Source organism: Palaemon carinicauda, chromosome 15, assembly GCF_036898095.1.
Source record: "Palaemon carinicauda isolate YSFRI2023 chromosome 15, ASM3689809v2, whole genome shotgun sequence".
NCBI lineage: Eukaryota > Metazoa > Arthropoda > Malacostraca > Decapoda > Palaemonidae > Palaemon > Palaemon carinicauda.
This window is the reverse complement of record NC_090739.1, coordinates 24,854,047-24,877,105: the sequence shown is the minus strand read 5'-3', so window position 1 is coordinate 24,877,105 and position 23,059 is coordinate 24,854,047. Positions and strand designations below refer to the sequence as shown.

The 23,059-nt window shown below is 46.9% G+C and overlaps 1 long non-coding RNA gene and 1 pseudogene across 1 annotated transcript in view; one reads left to right on the top strand and one right to left on the bottom strand.

Moving 5' to 3' along the window:
• Positions 1–228: 228 nt before the first annotated feature.
• LOC137654526 (uncharacterized) overlaps positions 229–23,059 on the top strand; it is a 58,832-nt gene continuing 36,001 nt past the window's right edge. The window contains exons 1-2 of the long non-coding RNA XR_011046649.1: positions 229–507; positions 15,621–15,754. This is a non-coding gene — a long non-coding RNA (uncharacterized lncRNA). The remainder of the gene's footprint in view (positions 508–15,620; positions 15,755–23,059) is intronic.
• LOC137654792 (uncharacterized) lies at positions 1,903–2,878 on the bottom strand (annotated as a pseudogene).

The window sequence follows — 23,059 nt, the reverse complement described above, 5'->3', positions numbered from 1 at the left end:
TTATTTCATATTTAGTCAACCTATAGAAAATGGGATAACGTAAATTTGTATATTACTGTAGTAGTGGAAATGCTAATAACGTTAGTATTAAGTTATATTATTAAACAAAATTATTATTATTTTCATTAGGTTACTGTGCTCTATATTTATACAAGAACCTTCGTCTCTGTTATCTTTCGAAGTCTTTCAATATATCTTAAAGCGATATTAATTTATTCTGCTGTTATCAACCTCACTACTGCTAGTTTTAGTTCCAGTTTATACCAGCAATTCAGTTTGGATTTTAATGTAGAATGGCCTAGAAGATTTAGTGGGGAATAAGTGAAAAAGTGTTAAATTTGTCTGAATATTGTTGGAACCTTCTTGGGGGTGTAAGCGGTTACTGAATTTTTGGAACATTAATTTCTGTCGTCCGTTAAGTGTTACTCCTCCCTGGAAACAAGGAGCCACGATATAGGCTATATTGACCTGTTCTGTATAATTCTTCTGTATCCCATAACTGTGAAGGTAAATGTGTAATAACTTCATTCATGTTTGAATTATTTTTTTAAAAAGTGGTCTTCTTTCTTGGTGTGGAACTAGCCTGGTAGAAGTGTGTTATAGCCTAGACCTATATTTTTTTCGTGATCTAGCCAATTGATGCCAGACTAGGCTTACCCTCAGTAAATATATGATACTTTGATTTCTAGGCAAATGCATGAACCATTCATTTTCCTACTCGCTATCTTGTGTTTTATCCATTTCTGACCATGATTATTGGAGCAAAGCACCCGTTTATGAGTTTTGGAACCCTCTCATATACAAACAATTATGGGGGATTCCAGTGGGAACCAGGGGTTATTGGGTGGGAAAACACCAAAAATAAGTAATTTGTAGCAATAATAATGGTCAGAAGTGCATAATAAACAAAAGGTAACCAACTGGAAAAATATATGGTTCTTTAAGTGGCATGAAATTGAAGTTATGATAAACATATACTTTAATTTTTAGCCAAATACATGAAAACCATATATTTTTCTTACTAGCTATCTTGTTTTTATGCATTCCTGACCATAATTATTGGGCAAACCACCCATTCATGAGTTTTTGGACCCCCTCTTACAAAGGCAATTATGAGGTAAGCCTACACCAGTGAGATTTTTTAAAATTTTTTGTTTTGGTGGGGGGGATGCAATAAAACGAGTGATCTGCAGCAATAAAAATAGCCAGAAATGCTAAATAAACACAAGATAACCAGTTGGATAAATATATGGTTAATATAAGTGGCTGAAAATTAAAATATCACTATGCTCTATGATTCACTGCACATGAAACATATAGAGAAAAATGGCAAAATAGCCAGCTCTCGTACATTTCTTATAGTGAATTCCAGTTTTGCTTGTAATTAAAATATCGGTAAATGTCTAGGAGAAGGCCGCACCCGCTTTAAAAGTATTAACGACGAAAAACGGCAAAAAACAACCAGATTATTGTTGCACATCGCATAGAAACATGAGGAGATGAATAAAAAATAAACTAAGACTTAACTCTTACACATAAAATGTAAGCATAAACCTACTACTACAATTATGGGGGACCCCAGTGGGAAGCGGGGTTTTTGGGCGGGGGGAGGAGGAGAAAAGTGATTTTTCGGGGCACTACCGAACCTAATACAACCACCCCTGCACCCCTACCTAGGCCTACCGGGGGGGAGCCCCCCTCCCCCCCTGCGACCTCCCCTTAAGGCCACAGTGATTTTCAGGGCACCACCGAACCTAAGACACCCACCTAACCTAGCCTATGGGGCCCTGTACCTCTACCTAGGCCTACCGGAGGGGGGCTTCGTCCCCCCCTGCGACCCCCCCCCCCCCTTCGTTATACTATCACCATTATAATATACTCTATAAATCAATGAAGCTTACCTTAAACTGTTGGTTGGTAAAGATGTGCTGCTGCTTTGAGGAAAACGTGAAGCCGTTGCGATGGTTCCCTGACATGCAACTTGAAGTAGGAAGTGGCAAGGTACCCGACGAAGTGTTTTTTCCTCCTACCATATTTCGGCACTAAATTCTTCACGTCCCGCCACTTCCTCTCCACAATATTGGTATGAGCCTGTGTCTGGGGATCAACAAAGTGAAGGCTGTGGTTAACCGTCAAATGCTTAAAACCTTCCTCTGCCAGACAGTTATAAGCTCGCCAACAGTCCGAAATTATGGTTGTGCCTGGCTCGATCCTCTCCTTAATCAGCGAGAGCAGGGTGTCACGATCCCGGGTTTCCACGGGGACCAGAAAAAACTCGTGATTCGCGGCAAATACCACCAAATACCCACTGGCCGTCTATTACTCGGCCAACATTATATTTCCGTTTGCCGAATTTGGACTCATCAATTTCTACTGTACAATTGTGGCCGCCAATTTTCTTGCTGCGCCTTAATACCCAATTAATTACAACTTCCCTGCAAAATGAAGACCAATCGCAGACAGTACTTTTATTTAATTTCAATTCAGAAATGGCCACTTCGTAGCAAAACCAGTTTTGAACCCACAAAACTATAAATTTTAAATTAGTTTCAATGTCCAGTTTTCCTTTGGAAAACCAGGTACCCACAAACACCGACACTTTATATGAACAACGCTTACGTCTACGTCCTTTTGTAATGTAAGACTTATCACGCCTAAAACTATGTTTCTTGTAATCAATCCTACACACTTCCTGACAATGCGGACACTTTTTATTTTGCAAAATTAAATTGTGTGTCTGGCACAAATCCACAAGTTTTTCGATTTTCCCCGAATAGGCTAAAACAAATTCACCGTAACTTAAGAAACAGTCGGCACAAGAAACGGGAATTTCAATTTCTTGTGCAATATCAGATGACGTGCTTGCTACGGCCTCCATGTCTAGGAACGAAATAAAATGGCTGGGTAAGAAAATGTATTGTTGCACTGTGATGGGTAAGAAAATGTATTGTCGCACTGTGATTGGCCAAACGTGAAGACGTCATTGGGAAAGAAAATGTATTGTCGCACTGTGATTGGCCAAACGTGAAGACGTCATAGTGCACTAGTTTGTCTGCGGATTATAGTGGTTACAGGGCTCATTTGAGCAAAAATAAGACACAGTCAACAATAACAACAGACTTAGAAAAATCGGGGAGGAAGACAAGAGTAGCGTGAGTTTGATCGTCGATATTTCGACTATTATTGATTTTCACTAAATTATCTCACTGGTATACCATTATATACATACATTCCTACATATTCTAGTAAAAATAAATTGAATATCAGTGTTATCTTCATGCGGCCCTCTCCTAGACATTAACCAAAATATCATATATTAACCTTTTTTAAAGTATCATAATTACTTGCAATTTATACCTTGTCACTCAAAGGACGTTTGCTTCGCTGTGGCTTGCTTTGCTCGCAATAAACAATCTGACTACTCCTCTGTTCTGGCAAGCGGTACATAGATGTACTGTGCACGCTATCTGTGTTACTCTCAAAGTATCATAAGTAGGCATATATACAATAATCTTTACTGTAGGTTTGGGTGGTCGAAGGTCAAGTGTCGTCTGTAGATAGTGGGAGCGTTAGGAATGGCCGTCATAGATGGGCGAGGGTACAATTTTGCATGCCAGAAGCAGGAAAGTATGTATCTGTTTGGACCTCTTGTGCTGATGAAAGAAACAAACAATATGATAGTTCATAAAAAACAAAACTGCTGATTTAAGTACTGTATATGTATTTTAATTCATTTTACCTAGTAGATAAAGACATAGTGAACAAAATACTCCCTAGCATTCCATCATGTAGCATGTAACTCTTGACACCACCAAAGCCTCTTGATGTTTTGGGTTTGTGCACCTGTCTGTGGACCCACAAAATGCTCTGAATGATGAACACAGAGGTGCACATACCCCTAAATGGTAAGATCTTTATAACCTTTCCATGAATCACTGTGGGTTACGCTCCCCAACTTGATAAAATGTTTTATCAAGGGCACAAGTCTGCATTTCTTAGTTTGTCAATTAATGGTAACCTTCTTCAAACTTTTTTGCTCTCCCACTCCCTGCCACCAAACACCCTCACACTATACCAAGGTCTACCTTTGTTGTGTTTAGACCTCCTAAACTTTGATTCATGTGCTTCAATGACAATAGCTAGTAAGTTCTGGCAGTAATTTTCCATTACTTCAAAACAATAAGACATCGAGTTATTTGAAGTTTATTATGACCAGTCAAGGTTATGGGTAATAATTCCATGCAGAAAGGAATTGAAGAAAAAGGTTCACAAAAAATAGTATTTGCCACATCTGAATGTGAGCCTTAACTAAAAAGTGTCCATAAATGTGGTTACGGGCCAAATGCGTTCACGAAGTTTTCCTTTCTTGGCAACCTTTACTGATTGATTACAAAGCTGCTTATTTCTTGGATCATAAAGAGAAAAATGGCAAAGTAGGCAGCATCCATCCTTTTTTTTATAGTGAACTCCAGTTTCCCTAGAAATTAATATATCATATATTAACCCAAACCTCAGAGTAGACAGTACATTCGAGTAGGGCGTATTTTGACTTTTTTTTTAATACGATTCAAAAATTCCATAAAGTAGAGACTTGAACCAAATGACGAAAACAATATTTACAAAATACTCTCTCCTGCTAGTATTGTAGCTATCTAACCTCATTTTACCTACCCTTATCTTACCTATTCCTACCAATCCTTATTTTATTTACTCTTACCTTAGCTACCTTTATCTTAACCTACTCCTACCTTGTCTACCCATACCTTGCTTATTATCACTTTACCTAACCTAGGTGCAGTAGTAGGTTGGCCAGGGCACCAGCCACCGATTGAGATACTACCGCTAGAGAGTTATGGGGATTTTTGACTGGCCAGACAGTACTACATTGGATCCTTCTCTCTAGTTACGGTTCATTTTCTCTTTGCCCACACACACACACGCACACACACGCACACGCACACACACACTCTCTCTCTCTCTCTCTCTCTCTCTCTCTCTCTCTCTGACTAGTCTGGCCTATTTTTTACATATTCCTCTCTGTCCTCATACACCTGACAATGCAGATTACCAAACAATTCTTCTTCACTCAAGGAGGTACTGCACTGTAATTTTTCAGTGGCCACTTTCCTCTTGGTAAGGGTAGAAAGACACTTTACCTATGGCAAGCAGCTCTTCTAGGAGAAGGACACTCCAAAATCAAACCCTTGTTCTCTAGTCTTGGGTAGTGCCATAGCTTCTCTACCATGGTCTTCCACTGCCTTGGGTTAGAGTTCTCTTGCTTGAGGGTACACCCAAGCACACTATTCTATCTTGTTTCTCTTCCTCTTTTTATGTTAAAGTTTTTATAGTTTATATAGGAGGTATTTCTTTTAATGTTATTATTCTTAAGATATTTTTTCCTTTTTTCCTTTCCTCACTGGGCTATTTTCCCTGTTGGAGCCCCTGGGCTTGTACCATCCTGCTTTTCCTACTAGGGTTGTAGCTTAGCTATTAATAACAATAATAATAATAATAAAACTTCACCTCACCTAACCTTACTTACCTAACCCCGTGCTACATACCCTTATCATACCTAACCTTAAAATGCTGCACACCCTTACCTTACCCAACATCATGCTACACACCCTTACCTTACCCAACATCATGCTACACACCCTTACCTTACCCAACATCATGCTACATACCCTTACCTTACCCAACATCATGCTACATACCCTTACCTTACCTAACCGCAACCTGCATACCCTTACCTTACCTAACCGCATGCTGCATACCCTTACCTTACCTTACCCAAATTTTACCTACCCATACTTTACCTAACCTTACTTTACCTAACCTTACTTTACCTAACCTTACCTTTCCTAACCATACTTTACTTGCCTATACTTCACCTACCTATACTTTACCTGACCTTACCTTACCTACTCCTATTTGTTCCGTAACTGAAATACAAACCACGCTATTTAATATGGGTATTACTTTCGGCGTAGCTGAAATGACGAGCCATTAGAATTTTAACGAGGGTTTACTACCCCCTCGCTAGTTAGCAAGGGGGTACCCCCCCTCACACACCTGTGATTAGCTCACTTTGCTTTTGGCTCGGGTGACGATCAGACGTGTCTGCTCCCACCCTCGCTTACTTTGACAGCCTTTGATCTTTGTTTTTGCTTTTTCTTTTATACAGTGTGTTTGGAAGTTGGCCTCTACCATGCGGAAGTGTCCCGGCTTACCTGACCGCCTTTGCGGAACCTTTATGTCGGCGGTAGACACAGACCCTCACACCTTGTGTCCTTATTGCAGGGGCCAACGGTGTGAAAGAAATAAAATATGTGGTGAGTGTAGGGAGTGGTCTACCTCCCAGTGGGAGAGGTTTTCCCGGCACCGGAAGAAGAAGTCCAAACGGGATATTTCTCCTTCAGGGGTTTCCTTGAAGAGAGAAAATCCCAAGGACTCTTCTTCCGTAGCCCGAACCTCCTGCGAAGCTCCCACTCGATCGTTCTCTCCCGAGAGGCCATCGAGTGGTAGCGTAGGCCGTACTTCCGTTAACCAACCTCTGGGTTCGAGAGAGGGAGTTGCCTCCCATAGCAAGGCAGCTCCTCCTCCTCCTCCCCCAGGGGAGGATATTTCTGATAACAATGTGTCTAACAATGATTTGTTACAGCTTTGGGCTTCCTTGGGGCTTCAGGGTTCGCCCTCCAAGGAAGCCCTGTTTGACATAATCAGGTTGGCGGCTGCTGTTAAACAGTCGCCGACGGTAGCAAAGGTTGATCCTCTGTCTATCGTCGACGTTGTTGTGGCAGGTGCTTCTGACGAGTTAGGTCAAACCCCTGCTTCGGTTCCTGATGTAGCTGAAGGCTTAGTTCCCTCCTCCGAACATCCTTTGAGGGAGGAGCTAAGTCCAACGGTCTCTCCTGCAGGTGATTCTCCCCCTCGGGAGAGTTCACTAACAGAGACTCCTCTTCGGAGGACTGCCGATGGTCTGCCTGCTGCCCTCAGAGGACGTATCAGACGCAAGGCTCGCCCTTATCTACGCCGTAGAGGCCTTTCTTCTCCCCACAAGGGAGTTAGGAGGCGCCTCTTCGGTTCTTTGTCTTCGCAGTCCCCCGCAGAGAATCCTCCTCGCTGTGCACCGACCGTTGCAGCTGTATCCCTTGGACATCTCTGCAGATCGTTCATGGTCTCCTTCGCCTGGCAGACCTGCTGACCTCCCATCTCCGTTCCTGGCCGCTGACGCGCTGTGGGCGCCCACGCACCCCGTTATCCAATGGGCATCGGTCCCTTCGGGGCAAAAGGGGCTTTCTCACATTGTGAGTAAGTCCCTTAAGCGCCAATGTTCTCCTGCGCGCCAACGTTCTCCTGCGCGCCCATACGCAATGGCGCGCAAGCGCTCTCCTGCTGTTCCTGAGACTTCACTTCAGAGATCTCCTGTTCCAGGGACAACGCGCCAGCGATCTCCTGTTGCTGAGACTACGCGCCAGCGCTCTCCTGCTCGCCAGTGCTCACCTGCGCGCCAGCGATCTTCTCCTCGCCAGCGCACATCTGCGCGCCCTCATCCTGATGTGCGCCACGCGCGCCCACGATCTCCTGCTCGCCAGCGCTCTTCACCTACGCGCCAGCGTTCGCCTGCGTGCCAACGTTCGCCTGCGCGGCCACGATCTCTGGATCTGGGCGCAGGAGAGAATAATCTTTCTTCTCCTTCCCGTCAGCGATCTCCTACGCGCCTTCGGACCTCGCCTGCTCGTCAGCCCTCGCCTGCGCGCCATCGCGTGCAGTCTCCATCGCGCGCACCTGTTCCAGCTCCTGCTGTGCGCCCTCCTGCGCGCCCACGCGCTAGGGGTATTTCCTCTGCGTGTGCGCGCACGCTTTCTGAAGCTCAGCGAGATCCTGCGCGGCCACGCGCACAAGCATTCACCTCCGCGCGCGCAAGCGCTTGCGCACCCTTCGGCGCACCCTCTGCTTTCGCCAGGTCGCGCACCTGCGCGTCCACTCGCCAACGCGTCGTAGATTGCCTGCGCGCGGTCGCTCGCCTGCGCGCCATCGCTCGCCATCGCTCGCCATCGCTCGCCAGCGCGCCAGCGCTCGCCAGCGCTCTCCTGCACGCCAGTACTCGCCCGCGCGCCCTCGCCATCCTCTTCGCGCGAGCGCCAGCGCGATTCCCAGTGCGATTCCCATCAGGATTCACAGCACGAGCCCCCGCGCGAAGCTACAGGAACAAGAGCCTCCAGGTCGTCATCTTGACACCACCACCACCACCCCCCCCCCCCACCCCCTCCCCACCCCCTCCCCACCCCCCACCCCCCACCCCCCCAAGCGCAGATCAGCGTTCCCGCAGGAGGGGGGGAAAACTCTGGTTAGGTCCAGGAACCAACCTTCTTCTTCCCTTTCTTTTTAGGCAGGCACAGTTGTAGTGTCTACTCCGAAGGATCGCCCGATCCCCTTCCCTCCAGAGGGAGTCTCTGACAGCACAGCTGTCAGTAAGCAACCATGGTTCGGGTCCCTTGTCAGAGCCGTCATGCAGGCTTTCAAACCTGCTTTCTGTGAGTTGGGCCTTAAATCAATGGCTGCTCCGACCCCACTGAAGAGGAAGAGAGAAGTAGAAGTTGTGGTAACTTCTCCCAGGGACAAGCTGGCTCCCCGGAAGTCCTTGATGAAGGCTCTTCCCCCCCCCAGACTTTCTCTCCCTCTCCTGTGGACGAGGATTTTCCGTCCTCAGGGGAGTCTACCGAGGTGAGACGTTCTCCCATCGCACCAATGGGAGAAACCCCACCTCGTGCAGGAGAATCGTCCCGGGTTGGGGCGGAGAAGAGCTCACAGACGTCGTTGTTGGAGTCCTGTATTCCTCCCAGGAGGGAACCTAAGGACTCTAAAACCATCCCCAAGTCATCCTCAAGGATTCGAGCAGAGCCAACGAGTCCATCGGAGAACGTCCACGTGTCCCCCCAAGAAGAGCCTTTGGGGACGGGAAACTTTGCTGCCAGTTCTCCAGGAGGGGAGCCACAGGAGTCAGAGCATGCCTTCTGGCAGGTTCTGACCCTGATGAGGCATCTCAACGGGTTCCCGGATCCTGAGATTCCTCCTCGTGAGGGCAAGGACACGGTCCTGGACCGAGTCTTTGGCACTCAGAAGCCTGCTAAGGCCAGTGCGGCTTTGCCCTGGTCCCAAGGGGTGAAGAGTGCCAGGGATAAGGTTGAGGGCCAGCTCTCCGAGGTCGCCGCCTCCAGCTGTTCCACTGCTGGCAACAAGCTCCTCCCTCCTCCTCGTATCCACCAGAGGAGGTACTTTGAGATCATGGAGGAGTCTTGCCTAGCTCTCTCCTTGCACCATTTGGTGGAAGAGCTCACCAAGGCCGTCCCTCTAGAGAGGCTCTCTAGCCGGCAAGTGTCTTTCTCGGCAACAGAGATCCTAAGTCAGGAGAAATTTGCGAAGTGTGCCATGTAGGCTACTTCGTGGCTGGATGTCTGGCTGGGGTCTCTTGGCATCCTGTTGTGATCCGAGGACCTGTCTAAGGAGAGCACCAGGAAGGCCTTGGAAACCTTCCTCCTTTCGGGCACCCACACCATTGAGTTTCTGGCCCACCAAGTGTCGAACTTGTGGGCCAATTCCATTCTGAAACGACGTGATGCGGTGGCAGAGAGGTTCCACGCGAAGGTCCCAGCCGTCGAGGTCAGTAGGCTCATACATTCTTCCATTTTGGGAAAGAATCTGTTTGAGCCTAAAGACGTGGAACAGGCAGCTGAGAGGTGGAGGAAGTCCAACTAGGACTCTCTCCTACAGAGGGCTCTTACATCAAAGCCCTATAAACCTCCAGCACCTCAACAACCTCGCCCGTCCAAGACGACGAAACCGGCAGTGGCAGCAAAGGTAATGGTGTCGAATCCCTTTCCTGTCAAAGACAAGAAAGGCAAAAAGTCCTCCAGGGGAGGGAAAAATCCTAGAGGGAGTGGCCGAGGCCGCAAGCGCTAGGATTGGCAATCCCCCTGCATGTCCACCAGTGGGGGGATGCCTACAAAGTTGCGCAATCCGGTGGCACCAACTCGGGGCCGATTCCTGGACGATTTCTGTAATCAGTCAGGGATATCGCGTCCCGTTCACAACATCTCTACCTCCCCTAACAGCGGATCCAGTGTCGTTGAGCTCCTTTGCCATGGGATCGGCAAGGGGGCAAGCCCTATGGGGAGAAGTCGAGACCATGTTAAAGAAGGGCGCTCTCCAGGAGGTCGTCGACGGTTCCCCAGGCTTCTTCAGTCGACTCTTTCTTGTAAGGAAGGCGTCTGGAGGCTGGAGACCAGTCATCGACCTCTCAGCTCTGAACAGGTTTGTCAAACAAACCCCGTTCAGCATGGAAACGGCGGACACAGTCAGACTTGCAGTGAGACCACAAGACTTCATGTGTACACTGGACCTGAAGGACGCGTATTTCCAGATCCCAGTCCATCCGTCTTCAAGGAAGTACTGTACTTAAGATTCAGCCTAGACAACAAGATCTACCAGTTCAAGGTGCTGTGTTTCGGTCTCTCCACAGCACCTCAGGTATTTACCAGAGTGTTCACCCTGATTTCTTCGTTGGCACACAGGATCGGCATCCGTCTCCTCCGTTATCTGGATGACTGGCTGATCCTGGCAGACTCGGAGTCGACCCTTCTTCGACACCGAAACGAGCTTCTGGGACTTTGCCAAGATCTAGGGATCATGGTAAATCTCGAGAAGTCTTCTCTGCTTCCAACTCAGCAACTGGTATATCTAGGCATGATATTGGACACCAATCTCCACAAAGCCTTCCCATCAGACGACAGGATAGCAAGGCTGAGGAGGGTCGCAGATCCTTTCCTCAGACGAGAAGAACTCCCAGCCCAATCGTGGTTACGTCTCCTCGGTCACCTTTCTTCCCTGGCCCGTCTAGTTCCAAACGGTCGCTTCAGGATGAGATCTTTGCAATGGCGACTCAAGTCTCGGTGGAATCAAGGACACGATTCCCCGGATGTCTTGGTCCCCATGGGTCCTGCGGAACGGACGGACCCTCAGTGGTGGTTGACAGACGGGAACCTACGAAAGGGAGTGGATCTTCTCGTCCTCCCCCGAGATTTGATGCTGTTTTCGGACGCCTCAAAGAAGGGGTGGGGGGCCCATGTTCTGAACCACAGGACCTCAGGCCTGTGGTCAGAATCAGAAAAGTGCCTCCACATAAATGTGCTAGAAATGAAGGCCATATTCCTGGCACTTCAACAGTTCCAACAGTACCTGGCGGGTCACTCCGTGGTGGTGATGAGCGACAACACCACGGTAGTGGCTTACATCAACAAGCAGGGAGGTACCTTTTCAGAGCAGCTATCCCATCTGGCAGTAGAGATACTGAGATGGACCGAAGTCCACTCAATTCCACTACTGTATCAGCTTGTTTCATTCCAGGCAAGAGGAATGTGCTCGCCGACAGTCTGAGCAGGGCATCCCAGATAGTGAATGCCGAGTGGTCTTTGGATCGTCTAGTAGCCAACAAAGTCCTGACTTCGTGGGGTTCCCCGATGGTGGATCTGTTCGCGACAGCTTTGAATTTCAAGCTTCCGCTGTACTGCTCCCCAGTCCCGGACCCCAAGGCACTCTGGCAAGATGCCTTCCAAATACGGTGGGACAACATCGACGTATACGCCTTTCCCCCATTCTGTCTGATGAGGAGGGTGCTCAACAAGACCAGAATATCGGTCAACCTTTCAATGACCTTGATAGCTCCCCTATGGCATCGCGCAGAGTGGTTTCCGGACCTTCTGCAGCTCCTGACGGAACTCCCGAGAGAACTTCCTCCACGACACGAGCTACTCAAACAACCACACGCCAACATCCTTCACAAAGCCGTAGCTTTGTTACGGCTTCAGGCCTAGAGACTATCCAGCATCTCCTCACAGAGAGAGGCTTTTCGCAACAAGTTGCTGAAAGGATGTCTCGACACCTGCAAAAGTCATCCGCAGGGGTCTGCCAGGCAAAGTGGAGAGTTTTCTGTGGTTGGTGTCGTGGAAGGGGTATCTCTCCACTCGATGCCACTATTCCAGTAATAGCGGAGTTTCTCGTGTATTTGCGGGAAGAAATGCGCCTTTCAGTCTCGGCAGTGAAAGGCTATCGCTCAGCCTTAAGTCTTGCCTTCAGGCTCAAAGGAATGGACATTTCCTCTTCGCTGGAACTTTCTCTACTCATACGAAATTATGAACTTACCTGCCCTCAGTCGGAAGTGAGACCTCCTCCATGGAACGTGGTTCGAGTCCTCAGGTCTCTTAAGAGACCTCCCTTCGAATCATTACGCCAGGCCACTTGACTTGGAAGACGATGTTCCTACTTGCTTTGGCCTCGGCCAAGCGAGTCGGCGAACTTCATGGTCTCTCGTATGACATCGCCCATTCAAGGGGATGGGGGGAGGTAACGTTCAGATTCGTCCCTGAGTTTGTTGCTAAGACTCAAAATCCAGGAGTGCCGGACCCTCAGTTCGACTCTTTCCGGATTTCGAGTCTTCGTTCTGTAACAGATGACCCAGACCATCTCCTACTGTGCCCAGTGAGGAGTCTGAGGCTCTTATCTTAAGAGAACAGCTGCAATTCGTCCTCGGGTGCAGGCATTGTTTGTGAGCACCAGAAGGACGAAGAGGAAGGTCACTAAGAATACTATCTCAGCGTGGATTCGCAGGATTATCCATCATTCCCTGAATCCTGACCCTCCTCCGTCACGTCGCCCTAGAGCACACGATGTCGGGGGCATTGCTACGCCCCTGGCCTTCAAGAAGAACTACTCAGTGACGCAGGTTTTACAAGCAGGGGTTTGGAAGCGTCAGACGACCTTCACAGCCCACTATTTGCAAGACGTGACCCACAGGAGGCTCGATACGTTTTCTATCGGCCCTGTGGTGGCTGCACAACAGCTGGTTTAAGCCTCAGGCTCCTTAATGGACAAGTAGCAGAGGGTTGAGGGCATTGTTACCCGGTTTTAGTCTGCATGAATAAAAAGGTATGCCTGGCCCTTATTCTTTACTTCATTCTCCCCTCTCTTGGGGAAAGCAGCATCCTGGGTTCTCTTCAAAGCTGACCTCAAACCACTGCAGGTAAACCATGTTTCTTTGTGTCCCTAGTATTAAGATAATACTGTCACGTCCGCATACCCTTACGAGGTGGTATTGGGAACGTCCTATCCTAGAATTCCATTTAAAGGACTTCAGGTCAACTTCCTAGGACGAGTCACACTTCATTCCTTCACACACAAGCTTACGTAGGCCGCGGTCCTTGCAGAGCAAGGCACTTGCGAGGTGCAGGGACTCCATATCTTTGAGTACTAACACACTCAGATACTGAGTCCCCGGGCAAAAAGCCAAAAGCCAGTAATGGCTGGGACTTACTACCCTACCTAAGGGTTGAATAACCCATATTAAATAGCGTGGTTTGTATTTCAGTTACGGAACAAATGACAAATTCGTAGATAATTTGTATTTTTCCTAACTATACAAACCTTAGCTATTTAATCAAACTTGCCCGCCAGCCCTGTCCCCAGGAAAGTCCTACCTCTAAGCAAAGTGAGCTAATCACAGGTGTTTGAAGGGGGGAGGTGTAGCAAGCTACCCTACCCTACCCTCTCGCTAGTTAGCGAGGGCGTAGTAAACCCTCGTTGAAAATTCTAATGGCTCGTCATTTCAGCTACGCCGAAAGTAATACTCATATTAAATAGCTAAGGTTTGTATAGTTAGGAAAAATACAAATTATCTATGAATTTGTCATTTTACCAACCCTTACCTACTCTCACCTTACCTACTCTTACCTTACCTACTCATATACCATTAATTTACCTGCCTTTACCATGCCTACTTTTACCTTCCTACTCATGCTTACAGACTTTTACCTTACCTACTCTTACCATACCTCAAACCTGTCCTTACTTAATCTTACAATAGCCACTCTTACATTACCTTGCCTTGCCTTACATTACCTTAACTTAAATTACTTCAACTCAACCTTGCCTTGCCTTGCCTTGCCTTGCATTACCCTGCCTTGCCTTGCCTTGCCTTGCATTACCCTGCCTTGCCTTGCATTACCCTGCCTTGCCTTGCCTTGCCTTGCCTTGCCTTGCCTTGCCTTGCCTTGCCTTGAATTAGCTAACCTACCCTTACCTTACCCCACTCTACAATATTATATTTAAGCTTTAGCTTTGTGTAGCAAATATAGAATGAAAGTGATGCACTTTAGCCTGTTACTCCCTAAACTAACCCACAAACTCCACTAATTCCATAAACCAACCTACAAGTTCCTCAAATTCCTACCTAGCTTCGTTTGATCCCCAACCTAAGATGATAAAAAAAAGAAAAACCTTAGACTAACTTGAATAAGAAGCCTGAGCTTAATTGATTCCTGTGTGAACTGCATGATGCAATCTGGGGTCAGACAGAGAAGTAGAATCATTGTGGTGAACATCCCCTTTCCCAGGACCAGACACAATCTGGTTTGTCAAAGGTATCTGAGCAGGGAGAATCGAAACTGCTTCTCAAAGTATTTTATGCAGGAGAGTTTTGTGAGACCTGCGCTGCACTACCGGTCCACTAAGACGAACCCCCCAAACAGGAGCGTGAACCTGGATGGGTGCAAGGGGTTGGTCTACAAAGTCCTCCCCTAGTTTGAGAACAGGCGACCACAAGCGAGCACGAGGTCCTAGCGCACACTCCATAACCTGCGAGTAATTGAGACCGCTCGTAGCTGACTTTGCTAGCATAAGCTGGAACACTAGCCTGTGACTTGCAAGTTACCTGGCAGGATAGCTCACGCTCACCCCTGAGTGAGTGAGACAGTGGAGGGTTTTGAGGGAGTGCACAGGTGGGATGGTGTGCTTGCCAATGTCCCTGGCGAGCTCTGGAAAACCGAGGTAGCCTGGTGAGTTACAGGTAATTAAGCTCAATGACGACTACAGGAGTCTCGCGAGACCCCAGGTGCACGGACACTGGGTTGCAGAACAATTGTCAAGATCACCAGCGAGCTCGAGAGGTCAGCTCTAGAGAGCTAAGGGAGACCGGTGCTTCCGCGCTGCCACAGGAGAAGAACTCTCCAGCGGAGGCAACCTCTCACTCTTGCAAGGGAGGCCATCAAACCCCAAAGGATCAGAAGGCTTGGGGTCTTCTAACCGCTGCAAGGGTAGACCTTGTTTCAAGACACCTTGCATCTTCTGTGGCCATTCTTAAGAGACTCAGGCTGCTGGAGGTGTTGGTGATGGATGCACAGCAGAAGAGGAATTCTGCTCCTACTGGTGTGGGTCTCAGCCTTTCCCCCCTCTAGAGCCAACAGGAGTTAAATTGGAATTGTTGAGTTAAATTGGAATTGTTTGTTCCCTCCCTGCAAATAGTTCCAACTTACCTTATACCATTGTAAATCCCTCAGAACTCTGTGTAGATCGTGCTACAGGTGCATATACTGTACCCAAAACAGTGATAGTCTATGGTCTGATATGGAGATACAGTATGTTCTTTGTTGGGGAATAAGAATTTTATATTTTTCTAATACCTTTATATATGTTTATGCACCATGTAAAAGTATCTTTAACCAAGTTTTTTACCAAATGTTTTTTTCTTGTTTGACTCTTATACTTACACAGATATATTTATTCAACAGGACAAGAGGCACGAACAGCTTCACAACTTCATGCTGGAAGCAACTACATTATACCTTCACCAAACAGTAGAAAGTGGACTCCCATTAATAATACTTGTAGCTACAGAATATAACTGTCTTTGACCTAAACTTGGGTAAGGAACAATTTATATTTGTTACATTTGCCAATGTTTTAATTATAGGTTTGTATGGGAAACAGTTTAGAAATTGTATGGGCTATAACAGGTAGTTGAAACACATCGGCAAGTAAAGAGAAAGACCTGAAATGCTAGGATAGGTAATGTGAGGCTGGTTAATGCTAGCTAAAGTCCCATTGTTCCTACACTGTATACAAACCCTAAATTTTTTTCAATAGTAGAAATCAGTGTCAGCTGACATATTGTTATATAAACTTTTAACATGGTGTCAACAACCAGCTGGTCGTTAGTCAGTGGTAGGGGGGAGAAGCACCAACCCTCCCGCTCAAAATCTTTCCCACTTTTGATCTCGGCCGTAGTTGAAGACATGTCGATTTCCATGTTAGATGGCTTTGATTAGGCATTAAAAACTGTCCCTTTTGTCTTTCCAGGTGTGACTGTTCTTGAGGGTGCAGCATCCATGTTTGCTTAGGTAAGGCTGGCCGCTTCTCCAGCATGTTCATGTTATAGGAGGACATGGACCCTCACTGTCTTCGTCCTGTGTGCAGAGGACACTCCTGCACTCAAGCTTCTCCTTGCCCAGAGTGTACGAAATGGCCATCCTCCTGGTGGAAGTGGTATAGCAGGTGAAGGAACACATTGAAAATGCATTCTTTGACTTCAGGGTCCTCCTCAAAGTCAAAGTCACAGACTCTCTCCCTCACCTCTAGTAACCTCTTCATTGACTCAGCTCAATCAGTCTCCTATTGGAAACAGTTGAGTGGGACTGTTGGTGGTTGAATTTTGGCCAACCCACAAGTCAGGCTGTTTCTCCCTCCTCCTGTAGCGAGGTGGAAGGAATAGCCCCCAAGGAGAGACCTTGTCTCAAGACCTCATACTTCTCCTATGGCCTAACTTAGAACTCTTTGGTCTGCCCTTTAAGGAGAGGCTGCTGGAGGTGTTAGTGATGGATGCACAGGAGGAGAGGATTTCTGCTCCTGCAGGGGTTGAATTCAACTTTTCCCCCTCTAGAGCCGACCTCTCCCTCCTGCACTGTCTCGTGCCCCCAGAATCTTCATCCTCCAAAGTTCTTTCGTCGGAGATTCCGCAGGGTGGTTCTCGCCAGAGTTCCCCCTCAGCACTTTCTCTTCCCAGGGAAAAAGCACTTGCTAAGGTTGTCCAGCAGGAAGAAGGCCCCGGGCTTCCTCCCCCCTTTCCATGCCTTCTGATCCTTTGGGGTTTGACGGCCTCCCTCACAAGCGCAAGAGGTTGCCTACGCCAGAGAGTTCTACTCCCCTGGCAGCGCGGAAGCGACTCTGTTTTTCGACACCCGTCCCCCTTAGCTCTCCTAAGTAGAGCTCACTGATGATCTTGATGACTGTCCTTCAACCAAGTGCGAGCGCACAGCTGGGTCTCGCATGCTCAGTTAACTGTAACTCACCACACTAGCTCTTTTTGCCAGAGCTTGCTAGGATGGCTGGGGAACATGACAACCCACCTGCGCATTCTGTCAAAACTCTCCATTGTGTCTCGCTCATGAACAGATGAGCACAGATGAGGTAGCATCACAAGCTAGCATTCCACCTCATACTAGCAAGGTCAGTTACGACCAGTCATAATCACTCACAGGTTATGGCGCATCCTCTAGGAGCTCGTGGTCATTCATGGTTGCCTCTTTGCAAACTAGGGGAGGTCTTTGCAAACATAAATCTTGCGCATAATCAAGTTCACGCTCCTGTACAGGGGTTTTCTCCTAGTGGACCGTTAGTGCAGGGCATGTCTCATGAGACGTTCCTACGAGAGATACTGAGGAAAACAATTCTTATTTTCCCTGCTCAGATACCTTTGACGAACCTGATCATGTCTGATCAAGGGAAAGGGGATGTTCACCACGATGACTTTTCTCCTCCGTCTGACTAAAATTGCATTGTGCATCTCACACCGGCAACACGATTCTGTGTTAGGTCCCGACGCCACCATGGCCAGCTCCACCATCGCCATTGTGGGCTCCTGCTCATGCCAGTAGACCTATTCCTTTTCCTTCTGGCATTCTGTATACAGTGCTGCTCCTGTGCATATGTGAGGAACATGACTCCAATTGGCAACGTCACCAAGAGGCACTAAGAGGGAATCCTAGATCAGCGTAGATTCACTACGAATGGGAGAGGTTGGGATTGGTGCTCATCAAGCCAATCCTTAAGAGGTGTCGTTCAAGACAGGTCACTCCTCCATCTGGTAACACCTTCCAACACCATGACCCATAGGAGATCTCATTTGTCAAGTCATGCAGGCTCTCGCCTATCGAAATCGTTCCTCCAATGTCCTCGGAGGTACCTTCTGTTTTGGTGCCAACTTCATTGAAACTGACTTAAACTTCCGGAGCAGCACAGGTGGATTCTAGCATTCTCCCTTCATTCACGGGTGAGCCCCGTGATCGGAAGGATGCCAAAACCTTGCCGAAGAATTGGGCCTCCAAATTGTTGGAGGATCCAAAGCCTCGGAAGAAGGTGGTGGCGAAGGTGAAAGATCTTGTACAGGTCAGTCTTAACCCTCCCAGGTCTCATTCCCTGGTGGCCAACCCTAATAACGACCTTTGCTCGGACTCTGATCACTCATCCAACAAACTCCTGAAAGCTGCGAGCCCTATGGCCCCTAATACATAAGATTGCAAGTTGTAATTTGTGTTCTTACGGGTGTTTGCATGTATGCACTTAGTTAACGGACTCGGGAAAGCTCAGCACTCCCCTCTTAAGGGGAGCGATGCAGCACTTAATGACCTTTGTCGCTCTCCAGATGCCTCTAGACAATGATTGGAGTTACCTTGGTCTAGATTGGCAAATTGGCAGCCAGGCCCATTGATAAAGTTGGCTCAGATTGTGGCTAGAAAAGACTCCCTTAGGGCAAGCAGGTTGTCTAAGTTACTTCCTCCTATGTTTGTGAAACAAAGGAAGTACTATGAGACTTGAATGATTATTATTAGACCAGGCAGTGCCAGTGTTGGCTCAAGGCCTGTAATGGGAGAGACTAGGCTCGCATCCGGTGACGTTCTTGACTGTTGAGGCACCAAGTACAGAAAGAATAGTGAAAGCGACTCTTCAGGCATCCTTGTGGAGGGATCACTAGTCCGGAGCAGTCTGTCGTTTTGCCACTTCTGAGGATCTCACTGGTCCTAAGAAGCAACAGGTGTTTAAGAATGATGTCCTCTCAGGTGCGATGGCAATGTAATTCTTGACACACATCGCTGCAAACCAGTGGGTTAATTGGCTCATGAAGAGGCGTGCCGCTGTGGTTTCCAGATTACTGCAACAAGTATTGAGGAGAGATGCTCTCTTCTTATGGAACTCCTGAATCAAGTCTCTGACCTTGTCTCTTCTCAAGGATGTAAATACAGTGACAAAGAAGTAGAGGAAGGCAAGTAAATACTCCCTCCTCCACCAGGCCATCACAGCTTGCCGCCTCTTTGGCACATGTGGAACCTAATGTCTCTCCTATAGGAAGGCAATCCCACAGACCATTAAAAGGCACTCTCAAATAATCTATATCTAACCCTAAGAAAGTAACTCCCAGTACCGGACCCAAAGGCAGTCTTCCAAGATGCCTTTCATCATCCATGGGATCACTGAATTGTACACACATTCCCTCGTTCTGCCTACTGAGGAGAATCTTCAACAGGGTGAGATTGCCGACCAACTTATCGATGACATTGATAGCACCATTGTGGCACCATGCAGAATGGTTCCCAGACCTTCTGCCACTTTTGACAGAAGTACTGAGCAAACTTCGGATTCTACCCGACCTACACCAACCACATGCCCAGATATACCAACAGGCTCCAGGATCCCTATGTCTTCACGCCTGGAGGTTATCCAGCATCTCCTCTCTATGAGAGGCTTTTAGGCTCTAGTAGAAAAACAGGTGTCTGGATACTTCAGGAGGTCCTCGACCTCAGTAAGCCAGGCTTAGTGGGTGATCTTCTCTGGTTGGTGTTATAGACAGTGTATCCCTACACTCAGTGCCACTCTACACCTATTTGCCAAGCTTTTGATGTACCTTTGATAGGAAAAACTCTGCTCCGTCCTCGCTGTGAAAGGCTATCGTTCAGACGTAAGCCATGTCTTCAGACTGTAGGGGCTAGAGATTTCCTCTTTGTGGGGGCTGTCTATAATCATACTGAGTTTTGAGTTAACTTGTCCCCATTTGAAAGTGAGACCTTGGAACGTTGTGAAACTTCTGTGTTCCCTGAAAGGAGCATCATACGAGCCTTTAAGCCAGGTTTCCGACCATGACCTCGCCTTAAAAAGTCTTTCTACTTGCCTTAGCCTCTGCCAAGAGGGTAAGCAAGTTGCAGTGTCTCTTATGACATTGCCCATTCAAGTGGATGGGGTCAAGTGACGTTCAGCCTTGTCCCTGAGTTCATGGCAAAAACTCAGAATCATTCTAGAATTTGAGTCTTTTGAAAATAACTAATGACCTGGAACAATTGCTGTTGTGTCCTTTAAGGGCCTTAAAGCTTTACCTCAAATTCCCTTGAGGAGCTCGTACCCAGGTCCGACATCTGGTTGTTATTTTGGACAGGGTTAAGAAGGTGGTGACAAGTAACGCTATTTTCTCGTGGATTAGGCAAGTCATAGACAGACCCATTTATCCTACCCCTTCTCAAGGACTCAACCTAGACCTCATGATGTCAGGGGAACCTTTCTGTGATGTGTGTTCAGCAAGGAGGGGTATGAAAAAGATAAACAATCTTCGCTGCCCATTACCTGCAACACACGACCCACACTTTTTCGATAGTCCCTGTGGTAGCTGTACAACAAGTATTATAGTTACGTAAGCTCCTTGTAGAACCAGTAGCATTGTTCTAGGAAAGTAGTTATGGTGTTAGTCTAGGATGAATGTAAAAGAATTGACTGGCCTTTTTTCATCTTCCCCACTCCTGGGACATAGCATCCGAAGAGACTATCGGCTAGAAGTCTTTCGATTGCAAGTAATTTCCTCTCTGTTTTGTAACTAAAAAATATTGCATACAGTGATACCTCTACATACGATCTTAATTCGTTCCAGAAACTGCTTCCTATGTTGAAACGATCGTATGTTGGTGCAAATATTCCCATAAGAATACATGGTAATTTATTTAATTCGTTCCTCAGCCTAAAAACCCATAATAAATCCTTAATAAATGGCTACACATAATTACACATTACATTAATACAATACCTGTATAATAAATACATATTACAAACCAAAAAAAAAGAATAATAATAATGAAATAATAAATAAAAAACGGGTTTTAATGTAACACTTTACCTCAGCGACAGGCCAGCGCAGGTGTAAGGACTGCTACGCAGGTGGAGACGGAAGATCAGCGAGGAGGTAGGGACGGTGACTTTGTACGATAACGTGTACGATAACTTACACTAACTTACATTACTACGTGAACTTTAACTTAACTTAGCTTATTTTTTTTTTTCATTTTTATAATTTTATATTTTTTTTTACATTTTTTCTTTTCTTATTTTTAATTTTGATCACTTTCACTCGATTCGGTCTTCCTTTTCTTTGCTTCACTTTCTTTCTTTTCATCATGATCACTAGACCATTTTAAAGATTTTTTAAAGAAACTATCGAGTGAAAGTTGCTTGGTACGGCTTTTGAGGATTTTTCTAAAATGCGTTAAGCAAACATCATGGAACTGCACAACAACACGGCAAACCTGAATTTTTTGTGGGTGATGTTTATCGATGAAATCAACAATGTGTTGATGATATGCCAACATCTGTTTTATTTCCGCCGTACCTAAGATTTGGCCTACCTCCTCGATCTCCTCCGACTCACTCAACTGCGCTTGGAACTCATCATGCTGCATGCCTTGCAGCTCCTTGAGTTCCTCGGTGGTGAGCTCTTCGTGATGCTCATCAACGAGTTCGGTGATGTCATCTTCATCCACCTCCAGACCCATGGACTTGGCAAGGGATACAATCTCTTCGACGTCTTCCTCGGCGGCAACCACAGGTTCATTCTCAGGGCCAAAACCTTCGAAATCTCTGGGAGCAACAGCATCAGGCTAAAGCTTCTTCCAAGCAGAATTCAGGGTCCGACGAGTTACTCCCTCCCACGCCTGATCAATGATCTTTAAGCAGTGCACGATATTAAAGTGGCTCCTCCAAAATTCACGCAAAGTTAAGTTGGTGCTTTGCGTGACATTAAAGCACTGCTTAAATAAGCGCTTGGTGTAGAGCTTTTTGAAATTAGAGATGACTTGCTGGTCCATGGGCTGGAGGATAGGGGTGGTATTCGGTGGAAGATACAACACCTTGATGAATTTGTATTCGTCGATGATATCATCTTCGAGTCCCGGGGGGGTGGGGGGGGGGCGGGTGAGTGGGTGCATTGTCCAAACAAAGCAAGCACTTCAAAGGCAAATTCCTCTCCTGAAGATACTTCTTGACAGCAGGGCCGAAAACTACGTTTACCCATTCCTCAAAGATATGCCTAGTAACCCAAGCCTTAGAATTAGAACGCCATAGAACATGTAGCAGGTCTTTATTAATTCTATGTGCTTTAAATGCCCTAGAGTTTTCGGAATGGTAAACCAATAACGGCTTTATTTTGCAGTCCCCGCTGGCGTTGGCACAAAGCGCAAGAGTCAACCGATCCTTCATTGGCTCATGTCCAGGCATTTTCTTCTCTTCGGCGGTAATGTACGTTCGACTAGGCATCTTTTTCCAAAACAGACCGGTTTCATCACAGTTGAACACCTGCTGCTCTACGTAACCTTCCTCCGCCACGATGCTTTCGAACTTTTTAACAGAGTCTTTAGCAGCCTTGGTGTCCGAACTCGAAGCTTCTCCATGACGAACAACTGAACGAATCCCAGTCCGTTTCCTAAATTTCTCGAACCAACCTCGAGACGCCTTGAATTCCTCCGTCGTAGGATCGGCTGAACTCTCTCCCGCGTCACCCCGAGAGCGTGCCGCCTTCAAGTCACTGTAGATAACGCTGGTCTTCTCACAAATGATCGTTTCCGTGATCGTATCACCAACAATCTCCTTGTCTTTGATCCATATTAACAAAAGTCGTTGCATCGCTTCAAGGGTAGGGCTACGACATTTGGAAATAATCGTGATCCCCTTCGAAGGTTTCACTGCTTTAATGGCTGACTTCTGTTTTATGATCGTCAAGATCGTAGACATATTCCGGTCATATTGTTTAGCCAGATCGCTAACACGTACATCTCGCTCATGCTTTTCTATTATTTCTTGCTTTAATTCTAATGAAAGCATAGACTTCCTCTTTTTTTTCACCACTACTACTACTTCCTGAACC